This window comes from Neomonachus schauinslandi, chromosome 2, assembly GCF_002201575.2.
Source record: "Neomonachus schauinslandi chromosome 2, ASM220157v2, whole genome shotgun sequence".
Classification (NCBI taxonomy): Eukaryota; Metazoa; Chordata; class Mammalia; order Carnivora; family Phocidae; genus Neomonachus; species Neomonachus schauinslandi.
Genome location: NC_058404.1, coordinates 200,895,678 through 200,922,489, shown reverse-complemented (window position 1 = coordinate 200,922,489; position 26,812 = coordinate 200,895,678).

Here is a 26,812-nt window from a genome sequence, read left to right as displayed (position 1 = left end):
ATTTTCTTTGTCTTGTATGATTATGATGAGAAGGTGGACAGTTTTGCATGTTGAATTTGTATAAAGCTGCCAGTAATGTTTCCTCCGTGTTAATGAGAAATTCGAGTTTAAGATACTTGAGAAGGAACTTGAACAATTTTGTATTGTGTTTTATGCCTTAAGCTGGCTCTGAGTCATTCCTGAAGGAGAACCTGGACGGACCCTTTGCACCGTGGATCACAATAAAGAGTCATCTACCCAGCTCACCATCCAGAGTGAAACTAGCGGTCACGTCTTTGTTTCTACTTTCCTGAGTTGCAGGATGGGCTGCCGTGGGCGCCCCGTGCCTCCTCCCCGTGGTGCCATCATCTGCACACCTGCACCCCACCCCCCACAGGGCTAGGAGTGTGTCTGGGGGCCCACGTGTCGCCCCCTGCGTAGCTTCAGGCCCTGGGCAGCACGGGCTGGTAGGGGTCCATACTCAGGGCTTGGGTGGTGTTGCTGGCATGGACTGGGGTGGACTCTCCCATCCCGAGTGTGATTCTAGAATTGGTTCTGAGCAGGTGGGGTGCATGCACAGGGGAGCGGGGCTTTCAGTTGGACCTGGGGGGCTGGTCTACAGATTGGCAGGAGCCCGGCCTGGCGAGCTGCCTCCAGTGGGCACATCACATCATGAGGGAGAGGCGCAGCTGATTGGATGGAGCCCCAGAAGGCCGAGGGGTGGGGTCTAGAGGGAGGTGCGAGCAGAAGCAACCGGCAATCACCAGATGTGGCCCAATTAATGGGGTCGGGAAGGGGCCATGGAGGGTCTCTGGGGAGGGCGGCAGCTGGGTCTGAGCTGGGCGAGTCTGATCCTCCCTGCATGCTGGCCCAGCCTTGGGCTGGCCTGGCAGATCTGTGCAAAGAAGTTTGCTCCGGGACCCTTCTCATGGTGGTTCCCCCCTTTGGTCCACCTGCCCACATCCCCACCTACTTGGGGAGGCAGCGTGGCAGGGATCTGGGGAGGCTGCAAGCCTGGGTTCCTGCCTGGAGTGAAAGGCATGCACGTAGGGATCACTGAGCAGCGCATGGAGCAGGGCCAGTGGCAGGAATGAGTCTGATTCCAGCCGGGCCTCAGGCTTGCTCCAGACCAGGAGGGACTGACATGGCTTTCAGGGCCGGGGTAGGAAGGAGCTGGCCCTGGCCAGATCGGAACCAGGGCCTTCCCCACCTCTGACCATCTCTGGGCCTCCCCTGGGATTCTTCCAAATGGCCGCAGGTGTGGCCACTGACCCCTCTTGTCACACCCTGACGGCCCAAATCCACAGAAAACAGAGGCCTTCGGTCTCTCCAGGGCTGGCTTCCAATTGGTCTAGCCAGGTCACATGTCCTTTCTGGCCAGGTATGTGGGAAGTGTGGTTGGTGGGGTCCCCGGAGGGACAGTTTGAGAGGGACGGTTCTCAAAGGCGAGTGGGCACATCACCACCAAGAAGTGGAGAGCGAGGTGTGGGCAGCCCAGAGGGAATGATGCCCTTTGCAGTGGGTCAGGCCTGCGCGGAAAGCCACAGCCAGGGGCTGGGGTCTGAGCAGGGGGCCCTGAGAGTGGGCTGCGGCAGGGGGAGTCAGGATCAGGGCAGAGAGAGCAAGAGAGGACACGCGTGCCCTGCCTCTTGCCCTGCAGGGCAGCTCTCTGCACAGACCGCGCCCCACATTGTCTTCTCATTCCTGCTCGCAGGCTGAGGAACTAGCCCCTCTGTGGGGAGCTGTTCTTGTGTTAGAGAGAAAACAAGACACACTCAAACCAGAAATCACGTTTAAAATCTTTTGAAGCTATTCTTAATTTGCATACAGCAAAACTGGCTATTTTTTGCATGCAGTTTTAGTTTCCACAACTGTGTGCAGTCACGTGACCACCACCACATTCGAAATGCAGAACGGCTCCCTCGGCCCCCCCACCCAAGTTCCCCTCCCTGACCTTTCACCCAGGGCATGTGCGGTCTCTTCTCCGTCCCCACCGTTCCCCTTTTCCAGAACGTCCTATAAATGGGACCACACGCAAGGTGGCTTTTGATCTGGCTTCTTTCCCTGGGCGTAATGCCTCTGAGATTCAGCCATGCTGTTTTTGTGAATTAATAGTTCCTTGCACTGCTGAGTACTATTGGATTGTATGGAAGTATCAGCGTCTGCAAGTTCAGCCTTCACGTGAGGGCGATTTGGGTGGGTTCCAGTTTTGAGCAATTATGATGCACACAGGGCGCGGGGGAGCACTCAGGGGCTCTCACTTCCCTTCGGGAGTGCCTGGGGCCGTGGTTGTCAGGTCCCATGGCAAATGTGTATTTGATTTAGAAGAAATGGCCAAACTGTTTCTGAACATTCTCACCGGCAGCGTCTGACAGTTCTGGTTCTTCTTCACCCTTGTCAACACTTGAGCTTTCCTAAATTTTGGCGACTCCAGTCCACGTGGAATGGTGACTCTCGGAGGCTTTAATGTGCGTTCCCTAACGCGTAACACCAAGCCTCTTTTCGCCGGCTGATCTGCCCACCCACGCATCTCGGTCAAGTGTCTGTTCAACTCGTTTTGAACTTTGAGAGTTCCTTACGTAATCTAGATACATGTCCTTTAGCAGCTATGTGATTTGCAAATAACTTCTCCCAGTCTGTGATTTGCCTTTCACTCTCTAAGTAATATATTTTGCAAAGTGAATTTTGAAACATTTTGATACGGTCAAATTTATTATTTTTTTTCCTGTTATGGATCATGCTTTTATCAATGTAGCTAAGAGAGCTTCACTCATCCAAGGTCATGAATATTTTCTTCTACAAGTTTTATAGTTTTATATTTTACGTTTGGGCTTATAATGCATTTTGAGTTAATGTTTTATAAGGTGTGAGGTATGGGTGGGGTCGCACTGTGTTGCGTGTGACCTCGCCATCGTTCCAGCACCGCAGGATGAAAAGACAGTGCCATGTTCCTGAATCACCTTTGCAGCTCTGTCAAAAATCAATCAGCCATATGTGTGCATGGCTCTATTTCTGGACCTTCTATTCTGTTCCATCGATCTATGCATCTATCTTTTTGCCAATATCCCGTGGGTTTGATTGCTATAGTCTTACGGTAAGTCTTGAAATTAGGTTGTGTGCATACTCTGACTTCTTTCCTCTCTGTCACTCTCCCGTTAACTTTTTACCAGGAGACAATGTCAGAGTTACAGAAGAGTTGCAAGACTAGTTGCAAGAAGAGAAATTTCCCCTAAACCCTTCACCCAGTTTCCCCTAACGTAAGCATCTTACATAACCAAGTCCAGTGATCTAGACCAAGGCATCACGTCCAGACAAAGCTTTTATTAAGCTACAAATGTCTTTCTGATTTCACGGTTTTCCTCTGAAGTTCTCATTTGTTTCCAGCCTCTAATCCGTGCTCCCACACTGCGTTTAGCTCTCCTGTCCCCTTAATCTCCTCCCCCCCGTGACGGTCTTCAGACCCTCCTCGTCTTCTCGGACCTTAAGGCTTGAAGAGTACAGGCCAGTTATTTTGTGGACTCTTTCTCAGCGTGGGCTCTTCTGCACTTTCCCCACTGGGAACCTGCACTGGGTTTCTGCATGCCCAGAAAGAACGCCACAGAGGAGATTCACCCCTCTCAGTGATCACATCAGGGGCTGGATCATGCATTTCATTACCGTGACGCTGGCCTTGAACTCTTGGTTAAGGTGGCATCTGCCAGGTTTCTCCTGTGTCATTAAGAGCATCTTGGAAGAGATACTTTGAGTTTATACAAATATCTTCTCCCTCCTGAATATTTGTCTACTAACATTAGCGTTCAACAACGGATTTTGCCTGCAGCAATGATTACTGGGGTGTTCCTATGGTAATGGTCCTTTTCTCCTTATTCCTTCTGTATTTATTATTTAGTATTCTTCTGTAAGAAAGAGTGGCCACTTCTCTGTGTGTGTTTGTTTTTAATGTCCGTTTGGGTTCAAAGATGTTTATTTTATTCTCTGGGTCCTAATCCAATAGTATCTCGCCCTATTTTGTTGTTTAAATTGTTCTAGCTTTGGCTACTAGATGCTCTTTCACATGAGCCCCTTGGGTACCCACCTCTTTTTAAAAAGCGATTCCCTAATTTATAGAACTCCCGAGATGTTCTAGGCGCACCCGAGTCTTTCCCCTGCATTTTCCCATTTGCTTATTTGTCATCCTTATATCTTCTTCATTGAATTGTTGGTCTAAAATTGTCCCTCTTAAAAAAAAAATTGATTTGTTTTCTTCTTGTTCACCTTTGAGCACTTCCTGTTTGATCATGTATATTCTAAATACTGCACTCGGTCAGAACTGTGATTTGCAAATGTTTTCTCCCAGAGCGTGGCTTTTCTTTTTATTCTCTTAAGAGTGTGTTGTTCTGTTTTGTTTTATTTCACAGGGCAGAAGTTTTAAATTTTGATAAAGTTCAACTTATCCATTTGTTTTCTTTTACAGATCATGTTATGGGTGTTCAATCTAGGAAAAAACGCCTAGGTCAAGGTCACACAATTTTCTTCTGAACTTTTTCCTGGAAGTTTTATAGTCTTACGCATTTTACAAATGTGCTGAGTTGATTTTGTTCTAAGGTGTAAGGTTGAGGGTTAATTGAGTAATTAGTTGCATATGGATGCATAATTTTTCTAGCACCATTTGTTGAAAAGACGTTCCTTTCTCTACTTAATTGCGTTGCACCCTTGTCAAAAGTGATTTGACTACATATCTGAGGGTCTGCTCTCAGGCTCGTCCTCCGTTCGGATGATGCTTGCACAGACACTACACTGTCTTGGTCACGGCAGCTTTGGAGCAAGTCCTTAAGTCCTTAAGAAATCTGAGTCCTGCAGCTTTGTTCTTCCTTTTCAAGCTTGTCGTTGTCTGTATGACTTTGCTTCCCATGTGCATTTCTGATTCAACATGTGTATGTCTTCTTTAAAAAGCCTGGTGGGATTTCTGTTGGGATTGCATTAAATCTGTGGATGAAATTGGGTAGAAGTGACGTCTTAACATTCAGCCTCCCAAGCTGTAAATCCTCCCATTATTTAGGTCCTGTTTGATTTCTCTCATCAATATTTTTAGTTTTCAGCCTGCAGACTTGGCCCATTTAAAATTTTATACCTAGGGGCACCTGAGTGGCTCAGTTGGTGAAGCGTCAGCCTTCGGTTCAGGTCATGATCCCGGGGTCCTGGAATCCAGCCCTGCATCGGGCTCCCTGCTCAGCAGAGAGTCTGCTTCCCCCTCTCCCTCTGCCTGCCACTCCCCCTGCTTGAGCTCTCTGTCTCTCTCTCAAATAAATAAATAAAATCTTTAAAAAATTTATATCTAAATATTTCTTTTTTTTGGTGCCATCCTTTGTGTATTTAATTTCAAATTCCAATTTTTCATTGCTGGTATAGAAAAATGTATTTGATTTTTTGCTTGCTGGCCATTAATCTTATGACCTTCCTATACTCATTTATTAGTTACAGAGTCTTTTGGTAGATTCTTTGGGATCTTCTACATAGAAATTATGTTATCTATGAATGGAGAGAGGCATATTTCTTCTTTTCTTATTCCTCGTATTTCTTTTTCTTGCTGTGTTGCACTGGTTAGTACCTCAAGCACAGTGTTGAATGGGAGTGGTGACAGGACACTCTCACCTCATTCCTGATCTTACAGGAAGCTCTCATTCTTTCACCCTCAAGAAGGTGTTAGTGTCAAGGCTCTTCTTTAGGCAAAGAAACTCCCTACTATTTCTAGTTTGCTGAGGATGTGTTTCATCATGAATAGATTTTGAATTTTGTGAATGCCATGAAATAGGTTATTGAGATAATCATATGGCTTTTCTCTGTAGTGTGTTAACATGATTGATCCCATTGATTAATTAAAAAGATTTAACCATCTTTGAATTTCTGGGATAAAGCTTGGTCATGAGAGAATATTTGTATATATATTGCTGGACTCAATTTGCTAATATTTTATTGAGGATTTGCACACTTATATTAATGAGAAATACTAGTCTATAGTTTTCTTGTAATATCTTTGTCTGCTTTGATTTTGGGATATTTCTGGCCTCATAAAATGAATTGTGAAATGTTTCTCTCCTATTCTATTGAGTAGGGAAGACAATGTTAAATCACCATTATTTCTTCCTTAAACATTTGGAAGAATTATTCAGTGAAGCCATCTAGTGCTGGACTTCACCTTTTTGGTAAGTTTTCAAACAAAAATTCATTTTTAAAATAGATATAGTACTATTCAGATGATCTATTTCTTGTTGGGCGAGTTCTGACAGCTTGCCATTTCATCTAAATCATGGAATTTATGGTCACAAACCTGTTGTTAGTAGCCCTTGTCATCTTTTTAATGTCTGTGGGGTCTCTAGTGATAGCCATTTTCTTCTTACTGATATTAATAATTTCTGTCTTGTCTTTTCATTTTTGCATTAGTGCTAGAGGTTATTAGTTTATTGATCTTTAAAAATAACCCAGCTTTTGGTTTTTATTGATTATTTCTACCATTTTCAGTTTCATTGATTTCTTCTCCGATCCATATGCTTTCATTCTTTCTACTAGCTTTGATTTTATTTTGCTCTTTTGTTTCTAGTTTCTTAAAGTGGAAGCTTAAATTATTGATTTGGACCTTTCATCTCCTTTAATGTAAGCATACTTAACACTATGAATTTTCCTCTAAGTGCTATGTTAGCTGCATCCCACAAATGTTGATCAGTTTTATTTTCACATTCATTCACTTTAAAATATTGTAGAGTTTCCCTCAGCACTTCATCTTTACCTATAGTTATCGCAAGTAACTATAGTTTCTAAGTATTTGTTCAGTTTCTAAGTATTTATCTTTTTCCTGGCACTTTTCTGTTATGGAGTTCTAGTTTACTGTTATGGTTCAAGATCAAAATATTTCTGCTTTGATATTTTCTGAGTATTGTTTTATGATCTGATGTATTCTATTGTTGGGTGGAATGTTCTACGTACGTCATCCAGATAAGGTCTACTTTATTCTCACTGATTTTCTGTTTGCTTTTTCTATCCATTACTCTGTCCAGATAGAGTTGACACCTCCAATGATAATTGTGGATGTGTCTATTTCTCCCTTTGGTTCCATCAGTTTTTGGTTCTTATATTTGTTTTGTTTTGTTTCTCTTTTAAAGCAATTCAAAGTTGGAGGAATGAGCATAATTTCACCATCACTTGCTCCCACGGCACTCTTCACTTCCCTGTGTGCATCTGAATTTCAGTCTAATATCAGGGCCTTTCCACCTGAAGAACCTCTTTAGCATTTGCATAGGTCTGCTCAAAATGTCTTTCCTCAGGGCACCTGGGTGGCTCAGTCAGTTAAGCGTTTGCTTTCAGCTCAAGTCCTAATCTTGGGGTCCTGGGATTGAGCCCCGAGTCAGGTTCCCTGCAGGGGAGCCTGCTTCTCCCTTTCCCTCTGCTGCTCCCCCTGCTTGTTCTCTCTCTCTCTCTCTAATAAATAAAATCTTTTAAAAAAAGGCTTTCCTCAATTTTTGCTCTTTTGAGAAGGTTGTTGTTTCCCTTTCATCTTCAAAGGCACTTTTCTCTGGGCTGACATCTTTTTCACTCTTTCAGCACTTTGAAGATCCACTCCATTGTTTCTTGTTCTCACAGGGTTTCTGGTGAGAATTCTACTGTGAATTGTGTCTTTATTCTTCTGTATATTAACCTTCTTTTTCCCCTCTGGCTGACTTTAATATTTTCTCTTTGTCTTTGGTTTTCAGCAGTTGGAGTACAACCCGCCTAGATGTGGTGTTGTTTGTTTGTCTGCTTGGGTTTTGGTATTTATGCTTGCTGGTGTTCTCTGAGGTTCTTTTCTCAGTCTTTTTTTTTTTTTTTAAGATTTTATTTGTTTATCTGACAGAGAAAGATACAGCAAGAGAGGGAACACAAACAGGGGGAGTGGGAGAGGAAGAAGCTGGCTTTCCGCTGAGCAGGAAGCCTTATGTGGGGCTTGATCCCAGGACCCTAGGATCATGACCTGAGCCAAAGGCAGATGCTTAACGACTGAGCCATCCAGGTGCCCCATCTCTGTGTTTTTTTTTAAACTTTCTTTTTTAGAGCAGTTTTAGGATTACAAGAAGATTAACAGGGAGGTACAGAAATTCCCCATATACGCCCTGCCCCACATGTGCTCAGCCTCCCCCACTATCAATGTCACTCACCAGAGGGGGATATTTGTTACTAAGCATCTACCTCCACTGACACATCATAACCGCCCAAAGTCCACAGTTTACCTAAGGGGTCCCTCTCGGTGTTGTACATTCTGTGGGTTTGGACAACTGTGTAAAGGCACTTAACCACCACTATAGTGTCACGCAAAGTAGCTTCACTGCCTTAAACACCCGCCGTGCTCCACCTGCTCATCCCTCTCCACCTTCTCTGAACTTCCTGGATCTACATTTTGGTGTCTGTCATTCATTGCAGGATATTCTTTGCTGTCATTTCTGTAAACATTTCTTCTGCTCCTTCTTTCTTCTGGGATTCCAATTATGCATATGTTACAATGTTTGATATCATCTCACAGCTCTTGTATGTTCTATTCAGCTTTATTTTCATTCTTTTATTTTTTCCAGTGTGGTTAACTTTTTTTTTTTTTTAAAGATTTTATTCCTTTATTTGACAGAGAGAGACACAGCGAGAGAGGGAACACAAGCAGGGGGAGTGGGAGAGGGAGAAGCAGGCTCCCCACGGAGCGGGGAGCCCGATGTGGGACTCGATCCCAGGACCCTGGGATCATGACCTGAGCCGAAGGCAGACGCTTAACGACTGAGCCACCCAGGCACCCGTGGTTAACTTTTTTGACATGTGTTCAAATTGGGTATTCTTTGCTTAGTTGTGTAGCATCTACGGATCAGCCCACTAAAGACATTGCTCTCTCTTTCCATGTTTTTCCTTTTGAGCATTCCCATTTGATTCTTCCTTTGAGTTTCCACCTCTCTGCCGTAATAACTAATAATGCATGTTGCCTCCCTTTTCCATCAGAGCCTTCAACATACTACTCAGTTATTTTACATTCCCTGTCAGACAGTTCCAACACATGCGTCATATCTGAGTCTGCTTCTGATGCTTGCTTTGTCTCTTTTGAATGTGTCTTGTTTTTCTTGTCCTTTGTATGCCTCAGAATTGTTTGTGAAAAGCCATACAGCTTCTGTGGGCACACCTCCTTTTTTGCTAGACCTGTAGAGTGGGAGTTTAAGTTACTCCAGTTATGGGTTGGGCTGGTTGGAGATTTGTGCTGCTGTGATTACTCTTAAGAGCTTCAAACTGCTGTAGAGATAGGCTCTGTTTAGCAACATGTGTCTGGTTCTGAACTTCAGGTCTTCCTTTTGCACTGTACCTTAGAGAGGTTCTCTATGCCCCTCCCTTCCCTCTCCCAACCTTGATCTGCTTACTTATGGTTCAGATCTTGTTGGTGAGCTGGCAGGAGGTGGTAGGTGAGTGCTCGATGCTGCCCTGAGAGCCTGTCTCAGGTCCATGTGTCCCTGGTTCTCTGTTCTTCTACCTGTCTCCCCACTGCAGTTGTGGGCTCAACCCTTAGTGCTGTCCCTCCCCCAGGAGTAGGGTCTCCTCCCACCATTTTCCCTTGGTTAGCTGCAGTGAGTGTTGGCTAATGCCCTGTCCTGGTTCCATGGTGACTTGGGGAGAAGGACCTGTGGTATTTCTTGCCCTTCCAAATGCAGTTCTTCCCACCAGGTCCAAACCACCACGATGTGCACATCTTTGGGCCTCCTCCAGACTTTTCTTTGAGTGCTTGGTGGGGTTTGCAAGAAAGAGCTTGTAGAAGATGGAGACTCCTCCAAATTCTAGAACCTGTCAGGGTTTGACATTGTGCTTCCTGCACCTGCCTTTGCCAGCCTGTCTCTTATCCCTACTGCTCTTTGTACTGATGTCCAACTGCATCTTCCCTGGGAAAATGTGTGCTCACATCCCCTCTCCCTACAGGCACGATTTCACCTTAGGTTTTGAGACAGTTGGTTGCTCTGTGACCTCAGCTCTTTGAAAGACATGGGAAAAAACTAATTTGAGATCAGCCTGGCTCCTTTTGGGGGTAGAGGTGGGAGCAAAGCTCTTTCTCTTTCTCTATACATCCTGAGGTAGACACAGGAGTCCAGGACTGTGCTGTTTTCTTGCTTTTTTAGACACCTCATATTTTTTTGCTGAAAGCCAACAGGAGAGGAAAACTCTTTTCATGCCTCGAAATGGGCACAGCCCTCCTTCTAATAGGCCAATAACGTGGAACTTAAGTTAACTGGTTGGGAACTGGGCTGGGCTGGAAGCTTCTTGTTGCTATGGTTACCTTCAGTGCCCTGAAAGCCTCAAATTCTTCTCCCACAGCTTGGTGTTTTGTTTTGTTTCTTTGTGGGAGGGGGGCGGGGGAATTGCTGGGCTGGTTTGCCAGAGTGTTTTGTTGTTGTTTTTAATTGTCTGACCCATCCTCAACTCTTGGTCTCCCTTGTGCAATGGGCTTCAAAGAGGAGCAGACTCTTGTCCACCCCCAGAAGTATCCTGCTGCTACTTGCTATTTGATGCCTGGGAGCCTGGCCCTGGGTGACAATGGGACAGTCTCTTTCATTCTGATTAAGCCCCAGTCCTGGGCAGATGTAAGGGCTCACATCTCATCTTTCTCTGCAGGTGCTTGTTTCTCCTTAGGTTTTGGGACAGCTGGTTGCTTTGCAACTTCTGCTTTTCAGTGGATTCAAGAGAACTTGTAAATGTTCAGTCTGTTAGGCTTTGGTTCAGTCTCTGCTAGATCGCTGGCTCTCCGCCTTTCAGAAGGGAGACGTTATGCAGCCACTCTTGAAAGCATCTGCTTGGACATAGCACAAGTTCCACTGGCCAACACTCATCAGACACCTGAGAAGGGGTGGCTGGATCCTCTACCCGCAGGATGGCACTGCAAGTCACATATAGGGAGCAGTGAAGTCCCCAGGCTCTGACATGTGACTTCCCAGGGAAGGAAGAAAAGAGCCAGGAACTACATTCTCCAGCAACTCGCTCTCCTCACTCATCACTGCCCTGCAAGGATTCATCTCCGCGGATGCAGGTGGGTGGTGTGCATTCCTGCAGAGGGACGGCCGGTGGTCCCGGTTTGGAAGCACTGTGAGTGGTGCTACGCTCCAACGCGGGCGTCTCCAGGCCATGCAACTGGGATGGAATCGCTGGGTTGAGGACTCGCCACCATCAGGAGATAATGCTAGATTGTCTTCCACAGGGCTGGACCCACCAGCCATGTAGAGGGTGCCACTGTTCCACGTCCACACCAACACAGACCTTCTGTGACACTCACCACTAATCAGTAGCATCGAGGAAAAGAAGAAGAAGAAAAAGGCCCCGATGGCCTGGCTTTGTGGTGCCCTATGGTGCCAACACTCAGATGCACCTTCTGTTTGTGGTAGAGAAGCCCTGGGTCCCCCAGCTGCCCCCCAGGTCCCATGTGTGTGCGAGGTGGGTTAGGACTCCTGTGAGATAATGCCTCTGTGCACAAAGGGAGTGAAGTGAAGGTCTCCTGTCCTCTGAGTGGAGCAAAAGGGCAGCATGTTGTGGGTCTGGAGCAAACAAATCATTAAGCTCCTCTGAGCATGTATGGGGTGGCTTGGGGAATGTGGGCCTCTTTGCTGGTGGACTGACTGGTGGCAGTGCCCAGGGACGGTGCCGCATGGCCTCCCGGGCCCTCCTGAGCCCCTTCTCCCAGCCAGTTCCAAGGAGGTGATGCCATTTTTATGCCCATTTTCAGGGTGAGGAAAGCAAGCTCTGGAGATGTTTAGGGTTCACTCAAAGGGGCTTGGCCAGGACGAGCCAGTTTTGAAGCCCCGGCCTCCACTGCCTTCCCTTTGTCCACGGCCGTGTGGGAGGCAGCAGCAGGCCGGGACAGCGCTGGGCTCCCGCCCCCGCAGGGCAGAGGGGCACCACCGCGCTTAATCTGTCTCGGGTAGATGACCCGTACGTGGAATCTGTCGGGCAACCCAGGGCTCTCCAGCTTAAGGATGCCCGATTGCACTCCAGGTCAATCATCCCCCAGGCTGCCCGAGGCTTTGGGGCCCGATGAACAAACCCGCCTGCTCTCTTCCCACGGACTGACTCATCTGGAAGCTTCCATCTGGGCAGTGGGCCGGGCTGACTCTGGGAGGCCACGTGGCACCGCCTCACATGATTCCCTACACCCCCTACAAGGTTTGTGCCACTCACAGGATGCGCCTAAGCCTTCAGCTTCCTCCAGATAATGAGGCTCTTGTTACGCAGGGGCGGGGTTAACCTGCCCCGGGTCGGGGACTCCCTGCGCTTACCCCTGCCATGGCTCAGCAGCAGCCCGGACCGGGGAATTTCTCCTGCATCTTACATGACTGCGGGGCCTGTTCCTTGCGCCTGTCTGGTTGTGTCACGTCATGGAGTTTTCTTGGGGCGGCCGGCCAGCTCTGAGCGCAGCTGCTGCCCGGGCCTCCCGGTGGAGGTGCCGGGCCCCGGCCCCGTGGGGGCAGAGCGGCAGGGCCTGCGGCACATCCTTTGAAAATGGGCATTCGTCCAAGTTGTGTCCAGGAAGAGGGGTGGCGAGGCCAACGGGCCTCACGGGCTCCTCCGTCTCTGGACGCAAACACGTGGAGAGGGGCCGAGTGTCGCCCTCTCTGTGCCGGTGGCAGCGTGTATGAGCATGCACACGTGTGTACAGACATGCATGTGTGCACCTGCGTGTCTGTGTGCACAGTTGCGCTTGTGTGTGTTTGAGACACAGAGAGAGAGATTCTCATGGGCGCCCTCCCAACCCCACTGGGGCTCTGACCTGTGAACCACCGAGAAGGAGGCGTGTGCCTCTCGTGGCCACACCCAGGCCTGCTCCACACGGCATCACACACATCTGTGTGCGTGATAGACACACGCCTGGGTTTCCTATTTCCAAATTATGGACTTAATGGTTATTTTATTACTTAAGATCTTCGGACATGGGTTGGAATGTCTTCTGCCCCAAAGCCCTTTCGTGGTTCCTGAAACACAGAATCCACACTCCGTAGCCCCAGGTTCCAGGCCTCCTGTTCACCGGCCCCAGCTCGTCGGAGCGGCCGTCTTACCCGTGACCTTTCCCCTCCCAAACCTTGCGCAGATTAAGGGACCGCTTCTCCGAGCCTCCGTTTTTCCGTCTGTTTGCCTTCCCTGCTCAGCAGCCAGAGTGAGGGTGGGGATGCACCCAGCACAGGGCCTGGCGCACCGGAATAGAGGTTTTCTTCCCTCTTTCTGCTCCCCTGCCCTCTCAGGGAGGGGCCTCCGCCCTCCATGTCTGTGCTCCGCTTGGCATCAGACCCTGCACCTTGCAGGCGGCAGACACACAATTCGGACTGGCCGGGTGCAGGACAGCGGGCCTCCCTTTCCCGGGAGGGGCGAGATTTCGACAACAGCTCCACCCGTGTCGTGAGGCTCCCAGAGACGGAAAGTGGGTGCCGAGGAATTCACCCAGCAAAGGAGCTCTGAGCCCAGGACGTGGGGCCGGGCTGGGCCGGGGGCGGGAGTCCCGCTTCCTGTGACTCCTTTTGCTCTGCTGGTCAGGTCCAGGGGCTGTACGTGTTATCTGAAGCGTTCGGTAGCGATCTAATTAAATGTTAACACATCATTAAAGTGATTTGCAATAAGCACAGTTAACAGTTTGATAACTCCGTCCCCGGCTGACTCCGTGCTGAAAACAATCGCTCCCAATCAGCCGTGGGCTGCTGACGTCCCCTGAACGTTGAGTGGACACACATATGGGCTGCCACCCAAGACCTTCCGTGGGTTGCGCCCCGGCGTGGGTACCTGGCAATGCAGAAGGGTCGTATGTGGGCACGGGGCGCTGTGGCTGGGTGGGGGGAGCCGCTAATTTCCGGGGCACATTTTAACCTGCTGGAGTCGGGGTGTCCGGGCCACAGCCAGCATGCGTCATGCAGGGTTAAGGAAGCACTTCTCTACACTGCTTAACACTCTGTAATGAAGGTGGCCTCCCGGTTGAAGGCTGTGAATCACTGTTTGTTAATGGGATTAATTGCCTTGGAATTAACTTGCATTTCTGCACACCTGGTGATGTGGGTGGAGGGATCGGAGCCATTTCTGTCTGAGTATGCACAGTGACTTGGGGGCAGGGGACAGATGGCTCAGAGGAGGGGAGCACATTTGCTCACGGGAGTTGACCGCTCAGAAAACACAGCACAGTCTCGTGGCAATGGTTGGCATGAAGGGGGCAGAGCGGTAGGCCTCACGGACCCAAAGGAGCCCACAGAACAGCAGGGACTGTTGGCGCTGGTGGTCCATACTCAGCCGGGAAACTGAGCAATGGCAGGAGGTGGGACATCGGTACCGGGGTGGGGACTGGAGCCGGGAAGCCTGGCAGGCAGCTCCGGGCTATGTGTCAGGAGGGCTGGGCTGCTCTGAGCCTCCGTGCCCTCATCTGTGATAACTTAGCCTCAGGACCTGGAGAGAGAATTGCATTAAGTGTGGGGTGTCAAGTGCATGTAGAGGGCCTGGCACGTGGTCCCTCCCTCGTCCCTCGTCCTGTGACCAGGCCCTGCTGCCAAACTCCGAATGCCTGGAAATGAGGTCAAAAGCTTGCATCCAACCAGGTTTGACCTGTCAGTGGCTGGGGCACTGGCGAGCTTGCTTTGGCTCTTGGGTCATTCACTGGGTCAGCCCCTGGAATGACAAGGGCATTGATGACACCTTCCTGGCTACTTTCCACTCTCACCTCCTGCTCCTCGCTCTGACTTGACTACAGGAGTCCTGCGGCAGCTCCGTCCACGTTGCAGACTCTGCCCGGCTGGTTCTGTGGCTGCACACAAGTCCCTCCCGCCATGTGGAATGCCCTCCCCACTCACCCCTCCAGCTCCTATGCATCCATCCTCTGGGTCCAGGCGTAAACACTGCCTCCTAGAGAAGCTCTCCAAGACTCCCATGATTAGGCTAGGTGCCCCTGTCCTGTGTTGCCCCAGCCCGCAGACCTCTCTTATGCCTCCCCAATCTTTACTTGTTAAATGCATGTCTCCTTACTAGACTGTAAGTGCAGAGTGCTTCCTAGCCATCAGTCCTGGTCAGCTTCCTTTTCCGGACAATGTGTGATCATGGCTCCTGCCTCATGGAGTTCTTTTCAGGATGAAATAACACAGGGCATGAGAAGCCCATAGCACAGCACCTGGCACTTGTCCAGTGCCTGGTGATCTTGGCCTTGTCACTCTTACTGTGTCTCACTTCTCAGCCTTACTAGTCTTAGCAGGGTGTAGGGCTTGCCAGGTGCTTGCGTGATCCCTGCCCAGACACCCAGTTGCAACAAATGGACACCTGTGGCTCCTTCTCTTGACCGGTTCCCTCATGGGGACAATGGCCGACATGGGAAGAGTGGTGGGGAGCACAGCAGAGGGTGACGGAAAGCTGGGTGGAGTGTGCGCTCACACGATACGGGCCTCAAGTCATGAAACAGGGCACATGTGTGTGTATTTGGGGCTGGGACACAGCCAGGGATGGGACATGCCAGGCAAAGTAAACGGCATGAGTGGAGGCAGACACCAGCTCTCTGCACATCCTGGTGTGTCTGTGCACGATATCCAAGGAGGGTAGTGTCTCAGACAAGACTTAGAGGTGGATGAAGACCATCATGGGCATGAATCTGAGATCTGCGCTAGGGAGGAGTAACTTCGTCCCATGTAGGATGTGTGGCTTGCGAACGGTTTTATCCTGTCCGACAATCTTATACTTTTACTTAGACTGTTTACTCCATTTACATTTAATGTAAATACTGATACAGTTGGATTATAACTATCATCTGACATTTGTTTTCTATTTGTCCCTTCTTTTCTTGCCTTCTTTGAATTAATGTTTTTTTTTTAACCATTATTATCCCATTTCCATCTACTACCTTAGCATTTGTGGCGACCTAGAGATTAAAACACACTCTTGATGATCGAATAGGAACCATGTCTTTCACCACTGCCTGATGATCTAAGAACCTTAGAGCATTTGGGGTGCATTTATTTCTCCCATCTTTCATATTATCATTGTCCTGCCCTTGATATATATGTATATTTTAAGCCCCATAATTCATCATTACTGTTGTTCTGAACAGCTGATATTCACCAGCATTTACGAACGTGTTTACCTTTTTTCACTCTTCATTCTTGCCTGTTTTCATGTACTTTAGTCAGATGGTTTTCCCTTTGCTGACAGTGTCCTTTTTACTATTTTTTTGAATGCCAGCAACAGAGAAAGCAACTGTTTTTATTTGTCTAAGCATGCATTTCACACTCCTTGGAAAGGATACTCTGTCTGGGTATAGAATCCAAGGTGGGCAGGTAATTTCCACCAGTGCTCTGAGGGGTCCGTTCTGCTGTCTCCCAGTCCACGTGTCCCTTGAGAAGCCACTCCTCATAACTGTTACCCTGAAAGTGACATGTGTGACATATTGATTCCCCTCCAGATGCTTTCTAGGTTTTCTCTTTGCTTCCCAGTGATTGTACTCTCATGTGCCCAAGCATACTGCTTTTTCGTGTTTGGTTTTGCTGTGGTTTTAAATCTCTCCTGCTTGAGGTTGGTGGGCAGAGCCTTTTGAATTTGTGGGTTTATTTCTTTAAATTATTTTGGAACATTCTAGGTCACTATTTCTTCCAACTTTCTTCTGCCCCATGTTCTCTCTCTTCTCTCCTTCTGGGGTTCCAGTTGCAAATAGATTAGAGATTTGTAAGGTGTCCTGCACGCCCTTTGTGCTCTTCTGTGCAGCTTCATTCTTATTTTCTTCTGTGTGCTAGAATTTACTTACTCTTCCTTGACCTTCCATTTCATAAATCCCACCTTCTGCTGTGTCTACCCTGCTATAAAATCAATCTATTGAGTTATTAATTTGAGATTTTTTTCATCTCTAGATTTTTTCATTTGTTTGTTTTTTATGGATTCAAATTCTCTGTTGAAATTCTCCTTTTTAAAATGGATTTACTCCCCAATTTACTCTTTTCGAGCATATATTAATTATTGTTGTATAAAGTACTTTCCAGCTAACTCCAGAACCTGGATAAACAGTGGGGTTTTTTTTTGTTTCTAATGTCTGTCTCATCCCTCTTGGCTTTCTTTCACATGTCTTTATCTCTTGGTATCCTAATAAATTTTCATTTATTGGCAGATATTGTATATACAAATTCTAGTGGCTCCAGGTGACTTTATTTCCTACCTGAGAGTTCCTCATTCCCTCTGTTTGGCAGACAGAGTGTGGGGCTGATCCCCTAAGGGGCAGGTGTGCATCAGTCTGAGCATCAGGTCTGGTAAGGTTCAGCCTCCCTCTGGCTCCCCTGCTGCTCCAGGGAAGCCCTCAGATCATCAGTGGAAAGCTCCCTGTGCTCACTGACTCTCATCCTGGCACATCTTTGTCTACTTAGACCCGTAGGACTGAGGACAATTCTGGTCTTCTCTTCAGAGGTGTTAGCCTAGCTTTTGAACCTCCCTCCCCACTCCATCAGGCAGTGTCAGAAGCTGGCAAAATCTTGAGGAAGAAGCAGTCCATGTCTTTGAACCCCCAAAGCCTCCAATTTTGTGGCTCCAGCAAGACACCAGAAGCTCTCGTGGGTTCTCTGGCTGTCCCCCTCTCAGGAGGACCTTCTTCCTGGGACAGACCCATGTGCGCTCCTTCCTACCACAGCCTCGAATCAGCAATGCTGCAGGGAAAGCAGCTGTAAGTGGTTAGCTTGTGTCCTTCAGCCTTCTGAGAAGTGCACGGTTTTGGCCTGGGAGGGTGCTGTCTTCACCACAAACTCCCTTACCCTGTGCAGAGACTGCAATGTGCAGAGGCTTTCATCAGCTTTGGGGGTTGTTTCATTTATTTACATGATTTACACACTCTTTCACAAGAATTACATGGTTTAATCTTCCTGGTGATGTTGGAAATGCTTACCCATGAAGGCTGCACCCTTACCTCCCCAGGGCTACCCACATGAAGTCCACCTTCTCAGGACGGCTCTCCCAGGGACCCATTTAAACGTTCGCTCTCCCATCATGCCTCATCCCCCTTGCCTCCCTATTCTCCATGGCTTGTCACAGTCTGATACAGTATTTATATCCCCGATTTTTTGTGTTGTGTTTGCCTACCCCAGGATATAAAAGTCCACAGGGCGGGGATTGTTACTGGTCTCTTTCATTGCTGAATACTGTGCCCAGATCAGGACCATGCGTGTAATACGTGCTCAGTAAAGGTTTGTTGAATGAGTGAGTAGTGTGGATCCTGTTTAACAGATATGAAAACCGGGGACAACTATAAATGATTTAAATAAATAAGGTCCTCCTCACCGGCACCAGGGTTCAGACAGCACATCTTTTGGGGAGAAACAGTTCAGCCCGGCACACACATTTGTTTGCTTCATTGTCTACTGAGCCCCATCCAGTGCACCAAGTACTCCAAGAGGATGAGGCTGCTGAGGGCCTGATGGGGAGACAGACACACAGACAGGTCATAGATAAGAGCTGGTGGGGTGACTAGCCTCCCCCTTGAGGACAGGTGCACCCCCATGGGAACACAAAGTTCCAGCATGGGGAAGCAGAGTCTGGAAGCATGAATGGGACTTCCCCGGAGACTGGGAGTAGAGGGCTGAGCCCCAGGAACCTGCACATCTCTACAAGGGGGAAGGTGTGAGTGGCGGGGGCGGGGGGGCGCTGGGGCTGAGAAAGGCCAGACCCCAGAGGCTGGCAGGGGTCAGATCACAGTGGGGGTCACATGCCCAGCCCCTCCCCAGGCCAAGGAAGCTGCCCCACCTGAGAGTCCAGCTCAGGGGAAATGCCCACCTCTCGAGAGAATCCCACGGTGGATGGAGGGTGGCGCTGGCCTGCAGGGTGGGCTGAGGGATGGGTTTCGGTGTGGGAGCAGGTATTGATCTGCTATGGCTGGGGCAGGAGGGGGCCCGGTTGATGGATGAAGCACTTGGGTCCCTCGGCATGCAGGCACAGCGCACCCACATTAGGCCACTGGCGCCAAAATGGTCTAGAAAGCCCATCACAGACGGCGGCATGCGGCATGCATTGAAACAGCAATTACAGAGACGGTCATTAATTAAATAAGACCTGCTTTCTGCAGCCACATGCAGGAAGACATGCTGCTCATTCATCTGTTTACTCGCTCACGTTTCCTGGGCACGGAGTGTGCGGGAGATGTCAGGAGGCAGGGTCCGGCAGCCCTGCAGCCCCTGTGAGGAACGGCCGCTTGGAGCCTGGCTCTCCCCCTTAGGCGGGGTGGGCTGAGTCTCCTTGCTGGGTGACTGTGAGCATGAGTGAGGTCATGCAGGTAAACCCCCCCTCCCCACGCCGATCCACTTCCCCCTGGCAGAGGGGCCCAGACGAAGGAGCCTCCCAGCCCACAAAGAGTAGCCCCGAGCGTGTGACTCTTAGCCCTGCCATGCACAGAGCCCGGAACAAGGCACGACGGGTCGCCCTGGACTCTGCCGGTGAAGGAGGTACAGGGAGACATGACACACACACCTCCAAGTCCCCTATTTCTGGGGCCCAGGCAGCACTGGTGGACAGCGCTCCCTAAAACTCACATGTGCTGGCTGAGTCCTCTCCACTCTCCTGGCCCAGACCTGGCCTCCCACCCACAGCCTCAGCCGTTCCTCTCCAAACTCAAGGCAGCTCGGGAAGGACACAGGCAGCCCGGGGGCTCTGCCAGGAGTGCCTTTCCCATCAGGCTCACCTCTCAGCTGGGAGGGGCCCCTCCAAGGCACAGACGTGTTTGAGGTGCTTCTCTGTCCCTTAGCCCTTTTGCGGTGCCCTCCTGGCCCTTTCTGGCTTTCTCCACCTCCGCCTGCCCCTAGTGCTGGTCCTAGGGGCACGGTCACCTGCCCCTCCCTCTATAAACACTTTGTTATGACTTCCTTCTCTTCTCCTTCCCTCCTTTATGCCTAGGATGGCGAGAAATGCTTAGGAATTTTTAAAATTGCTTTTATAAAACTATTTGTCTATCTCTATTTTTTTTAAAAGCTTTGAGACCCTGATAGGTGTTTGAAAACTTGGAAAAGCAAAGGTAAATTAAATCCTAAATTCAGCATCAGTAGGTGAGATGACCAAATGCAGCCCTGGAGATTTTGCCCGAGAAGCTGTCAGCTCTTGGGTCTGGGCTGGGTCCTATCAGCTGACGCTGGCACACGAAACATGACTGCTTTGACAGAACAGCAAACACAAAAGGGAACAGTTCATAGCATCTTCTATCCGAGTGTCTCAGAGACATTTTGGAGCATATAGATTACTGACAGAAACCTATGAGAGAGGACCATCATCACCCTAAGAATTCATTCTGATAATGGGAAGGTGGGTGAAAGCGAGGATCTCTGGAGGTCTGGGGGCTAAGGTCGGGGTGCTTCGGCATCTTGGGGGCCAGGGCCCGGCTTCTGCTGACGTCGTGGACCGCAGCTCCCTGGGTTTCTCACCACGAAGCCTCTCCTCTGACATGACTTCAGCTCCGCCCTGGAGCCCTCACTGGACAGGGCGCTAAGTCGGTCAGCAGGGAGGGTGTGCGGCAGTGACGAGCATGCCCGCAGCTCGCCCCGCGTGGGCGTCTGCATGCCGGGCATGCGCTGGGCCCCGGGGTTTGGTGGAGAGCCAGGAGGGCGGCTTGGGCAGAACTGTGCTGTTGGAAGGAGAAGACCAGCAATGAGCAATCGAAGAAGACACATGGGCCAATGTGCTGAGGGGCGGTCAAGGCCAGTCTCTGAGGAGGGGCCTGTGAGCTCCTGCGTGCGGCAGGCACGGGCAAAGGCCCTGAGGTTGGAACCACAGTCACAAGCGGGGCTCGGAGCCCAGGCCCCCCAATGCAGCTTCCAAGGCACAGCACCCCTGCAGCTGCCCTCTCCAGCACACTGAGCATGCTGACTGCTCCTGGGCCCAGGTGAGAATGCCGGGCAGGTAGGCGGTGGGCTGGAAGGTGGGGAGCAGCCCCGTCACTTCCGAGCACGGCTCCTCCTCACTTACACCTTCCTGAGTTCCCATCCCCCCACCTCCGGCCTGCCTGGTTTGTATCATCTATGAAATAGGGTAAGACTCCCCAGGACCGTCAGGAAGATCGGGTCAACATATGCAAAGCTGTCTGCCCAGTGCGGGGCTCCTAGCAGCCCAGCCAGAGTCTGCACTAAATGCATGGACGTGTGCACGCGGGAGGCCCGTAGCCCCCAGCCAGGAAACGGGGGGACCGGGAGCCCAGTGAAAGCCTGGCAGCCCAGGCTACCCTCCCAGCCAGCCTGACTGCCTGCAGGCCCGCAGGGGAGCCTGTCCTCCATCATTAGCGGGCAGGCAATGGGGCGGGGGGACCCCGACATAGACCTCTGCGGGCTCACACCTGATTAGCCAAGCCCTTATTGTCCTCCCCGAACACCATTACAGCAATTAGGAGCTGAGCGCTCCACTTAACCGGCTGAGTGAAATCGCAGCACTGGGCCGGTGCGGGCTGGGGAGCGTCTCGCCAGCCTGGAGCCCCCGACTCATCTGGGCCCAGCGTCGATCCAGTTAGAGGGGCACCGGGGTTTGAACTGTAGCCTGGAGAGGCCGTCGGGCTCGGACCGAGGCGGGGGATGGCAGGGAAGGTGTTGGCAGACCACACATCTCGTGTCCAAGGGAATGACCTCAAAGTACCCTGGACACCCCACAAGGTGTGTCCACGGCTTGCCTGACCTCACAGGTAGCTGTGAGGCCCCAGGCTGGGCTTCGGGTGCCCACTGTGTTGGCTCGACCTCCATAGCAAATATCCACAGGCTGGAGGCTCAAACAATGGAAATCTACCTTCTCCCCGTTCCGGAGGCTGGAGGTCCGGCATCCAGGCGCAGGCAGGTCGGCTCTCCGGAGGCCTCCCTGCTTGGTGTGTAGATGACCGTCTTTCCCCGTGTCCTCACGTGGTTGTCCCTCTGGGCCCGTCTGTGTCCTGATCTCCTCTACCTGTAAGGACGCCCATCAGATTGGCTCAGCACCCACCCCATGACCTCATGTTGCCTTAGTCACCGATATAAAGGCCTCCTGCCTACACATGGTTGCATTTGGAAGTACTAGGGGCTTCAACCTATGAATTTGGGGGCGGGAGGGACATAATTTAGCCCATAACACCCATTGTGTTGGACCCCACAGCTAACAAGTAGTGGGTGTGGGGTTTGGACTTGGGCCTTTGGCCCAGGATCCTGGACTCCTTCCAGGCCACTGCAGAAGTGCAGAGGCCAAGATGGCCCCCCGCGGTGGTTCCTGCATCATGAGCTGCTCTCAGAGACTTCTGGATATCTCAGAAGTGGGGCCTCTGCCTGATCCTCGGGGAGCACTAGACCGCGAGTCTCTCATGCTCCTGCCTGCACACTCATGCTTGTGGATTGACGTGATGGGGGAGCAAGGACACGCCGTGGTCCCCCAGAGCAGGGGAGGAACTTGGGACCCCCTACTGGGGTGCCCCCAGAGCTGCTTGGGCCCCATCAGGCTCAGGACCCGCCCACTTTTCTGTGGTCCTATGCGGCAGCAACATTTCTTCCCTGGGAAGGACAGTAAGCTCTTCCTGGAAATGTTCCTGGAATCAACCTCAGGTGGCTTCAGGAAGCATTTCCCCGCACATCTGTCACGGTGAGAAATATGCAAATGTCCACACACCCTGCCCCATGGCCCGGGCAGCGCCAGGAAATCGCTTCTTTAGGAAAGGACATAATTATGTACAGCTATTCTCGGCTGCAGGATTTACTCTGCTATTAACTTTCTGCAGTGTGTCTAGACACAGGGTAAGACACTGGACAAGACAAATTCATTAGTTGGCCTGAATAATTTAGATAGGTTTGGGAAGCAAATGAGCGGCAAGGTGATCCCTCACGGTCTTTGCACATATAGATTTTCCTTTAAGAGCCAGAACATAAATGAATAACAGGCTGATTGTCGTTAATGACGCGGGCGTGTCAGACAGCCCCTCATTAAGGAAAGCGTACATAGCTCTTCCCCCGCCCCCCTGGACGGATTTGCTGGTTAAGTTCTTAGAAGTAGCCCACGGCGCTGGTCAGAGAAAATCACGCTGATGGTGGATCGCAGGAGCGGTCTGGCCCCAGAGCAGGTGGGGAGGCTCGAGGTCATGCATGGAGTGCTCTGAGCACAGAGCTCGGCTGCTGCATCTCTGGGCCTGGGGCCCTAGGACCTGCCGCGGCCCCTCTGGGCCCTGCTCACCCTCACACCTGCTGTGGGTGCGGCCACCTGGGAGCCAGGTCCCCATCAACACCTTCCTTTTAGAAACGGGCAGGATCACACCATGTGGGACACATCCCCATTCACAGCCCTTGGCCTCTAGGCCAGACCTCTCTCCCGAACGCCAGACTCACGAGTGTTCGCTTCTGTGATGGGCTGAACTGTGTCCCCTCGAATTCCTATGTGGGAGTGTTTGTCCCCAGCACCTCAGATGGGACTGTATTTGGAGGTCAGGTCTTGAAAGAGGTGATCGAGACAAAATGAGGTCACTAGGGTCCTGGTCCATTATGACGGGGGCCCTTATAAAAAGAGGAGATTAGGACACAGATGCACACAGAGGGACAGTCACGTGGGGACACAGCGGGGAGGATGGTGTCAACACTCCAGGCAGAGAGACCTCGGAAGAACCAGCCGGCCCACGCCTGGATCCTGGACTCCCAGCCTCCCGAAGCTGAGGAGCTACTTGTTTAAGCTGCTGGTCTGGTGCTTTGCTGTGGTTGGCCAAGCCCTCCAGAGCCGGACCTAACCACCAGGCCCATGTCCCCACCTGGATGGGCCAACTGGGTGTCTAACAGCGTCTCATCCCAGCGGTTCTGACTCCGCATGTTCAGCACCTGCCCGAGACCTTCCCCAAAGCCCTTGCATCCCTTCCCTTGCTCCAGCCCCAAAGGCTGGCGACACTGTTGTCCTTCTGCCCGCATCCATCTGTCAGCAAATCCTGCTAACTGCCCCTTCCCATCACTCTCAGATCTGCCGGCTTATCACACTGGTCTGTCCCCCACAGCGTCCTGATGGGCAGTCCCCAGCCCAGTGCCCCAGAGTGTCTTCTTAAGTGTCTTCTTAAAGGTGCAAAATGATGCAAGTGGGTTTTGGCTGGAGGATCAGCGGCGTTCCTCAAGCAAACGCTCCAGTCGGGGTGAACATCCCCGGCAATGGTCGGTCAGGTCGCCAGCAGCCGCACGGCCAGCCCCCACCCCACTCTGCTCCAGCCCCTGGCCTTGGTGCAGCCCTGGAAATTTCTGTACTGGCCAGTGCATGCCAGGAGAGCCCTTCTAGAACATTCTATGTGGCTCACCCCCACCTCCGTCGTGTCTTCCTGAAACATCATCCTCTCGAAGGCCCCCCTCCCCCCGGCCGCTGGTCAAAGCTGCAGCCAATCTTCCATCCTGCTTGGGCCCTTTCAATGTCTCACCCCCTGTACTGAATTTCTCCACGGCTCCCAGCCGAGGATGGAGAAGACTCCATCCTTGCACACAACCAGCAGGTATAAAGAATGCCGGGCCCGTAAGCAAGCCCACCAGCGTAGTTCCGGCCAGCCTTGTTGGCAATTTCTTACACCCCAGCTCTGCATACATTTAATCCTGGGATTCCCCCTGGGGCAGGCACATTTTCATCCCCTCTACAGACCCAGAGAGGTGAAACCTCCTACCCAAGGCCACGCAGTGGTCCAGGGAAGAGATGGTTTAAATACTGCAGTCCGGCCACCTCCCTACTCTGTCTGCCTACCATGGGGGACAGGGGAGAACCCCAAATTTCCATGCAGGGAGCACTTTTGGGACTCAGTGAATGCGGCAGGCTCTCCCCAGCTCATGGACTCGGGGTTTCAGTTGGTAACCTGACTTCCCTGGGTGATTTTGAACGATGGCAAACCCCAGGGACCACTCATATGGGGCACGCCAGGAGTCCCCGAGGACATGCAGGAACTGGGGGCCCGAGGAAGGGCCAGAGTCCCCACGGCCGCCCCCCAGGCAGTAACTCAGCCCCTAACACAAGACAGGCACTGACAGATGTCTGCTGAGTGACTGGCTGGCCCTCTGGGGCCTCTCGTCTGCCCCCACCTCACTCAGTTCCCACGGCTCTGACCTGGGTGCCAAGAGCAGGAAGGCCCCCATGTTGTGCATGACCCCATCCCCCAGGTCTGCCCCCAGCACTCCGAAATCAGCAGGGCCACCCTCGTTCAGCACCCGGATGGATCATCCACGCCTTCTCACCTTTGCCGTAAACCTCCCCCTGCCACTCTATACCCCAACTTGTACCCACATCCTTCTGGCCGGCCCCCCTCCTCCAGGAAGCCTTCTGTGCTTACCACCCTCACCAGGTCCCCGTCAAGCTCCCTCCTCTGAGCGCCAGTTCGCGGGTAAGACCAGCACCCTCTGTGCTCCCACAGCTCCCGGCCCGTGGGCCACCAGCAGGAAAGGACCCTGTTGGCCCCGTGAGTGGGCCAACAGCCCCCCTTCTTGAGCAATGACGGCTCTCCAGAGGAGGCCAGTGGCGTCAAGCCAGCAGCTGACTCTCTGTGGCTTGGCGGGGGGAGGCCCACATTCACGCTCCCCTGTGAACGTCCTCATGGGCAGCGTCTGTCGGCTGAGCAGCCCCCGGCAGCAGGAAGGGTTACAGGCTCGCGGCCTAATTACTTCCAGGAAGTGGCTGAGCCAGCTCTCAGGCCTGACTCCTGGCTCCCGGGACAGGGCCCTGGGCTCTGCAGCTCCATCTGTGAGCATGACCCCATCCCACCCCCAGAGCGGGCAACAGGGTGTCGTGGCTTGAATAGTGTTGCCCAAAGGAGGTATCCAAGTCCTCACCCCGCAGCTGTGAGGGCCACCTTGCTTGGAAACAGGGGCTTGCAGATGGGATTCGTTAAGGGGAGGTCATACTGGATCAGGGTGAATCCGATGACTGGCGTCTGTCCCTATAAAAGGAGGAGAGGACACACACACACACACAGAGAAGGCCATGTGACAGCAGAGGAGGCGATCAGGTGACAGGTCTACAAGCCGGGGAGGGGAGACCGGGGCCGAGCCCTGGACGGCACCAACCTTGCCAACACCCGGGTTTCAGACTTCTGTCTCCCGACTGTGAGAGCGTGTCTGTTGCTCCTAGCCGCCCGGTGTGTGGGTGTTTGTCCTAGAAGCGCAGCGGGCTCAGCCATGTCAGGACTCCTGATCTTCTCTGTAAAGAGTAAGTAAGATAGGAAAAGTAGGAATCACCTACAGTCATTCATTCTTCAACGAATAACTGAACACTAATTTACCAGAAATTATTTTAAACTTTGGGATGAAGACAGGGACCACACACACACACACTCACGCACACACACAGCTTCCATCTGTGAGTGATCAGGGCTGACACAGTCAAACAAGAGTCCTGGGCATCACACCCAGTCTAAGGGCATCAGGGGAGGCTTCCTGGAGGAAGTGACCCACCCAAAAGGCAAAATTTTGTTGACGCAGAAATGTCGGCCTCAAAACCAGGCTCCAGTATAGATTGTTAACATCATCCGGTTCTTTCTTGAGTCAAACAGCAACATGTCCAGCAGTGTTCTTGGACCTCCGGACCATGAACACCCCGGCATCACCCTGGGGAGGAAGGGCCTGGGAGCTGAGGAGGGGGTGGGCAGAGCAGACCATCCTGGGGGTGGGAGAGGTTCTTCGCAGGGCTGCGTGTGGCCAGCATGGCCCCTCACCTTCCACAGAGCACCAGCCCACGGCAGCACAGCGGGGATGAAGAGCATCCCAGGGAGGGTGGGCTCCCCCCGTTTGCAGAAGAGACCTTGGGGCTGCAGGAGCGACTCTAGGCTGGGCTCTGGAGAGGGCTCGCAGAGAACACCCCTGAGCTGGCCTGGCCAAGAGCTGCAGCCCAGGCCCTGGGGACGGGGATGGGGGCCGCT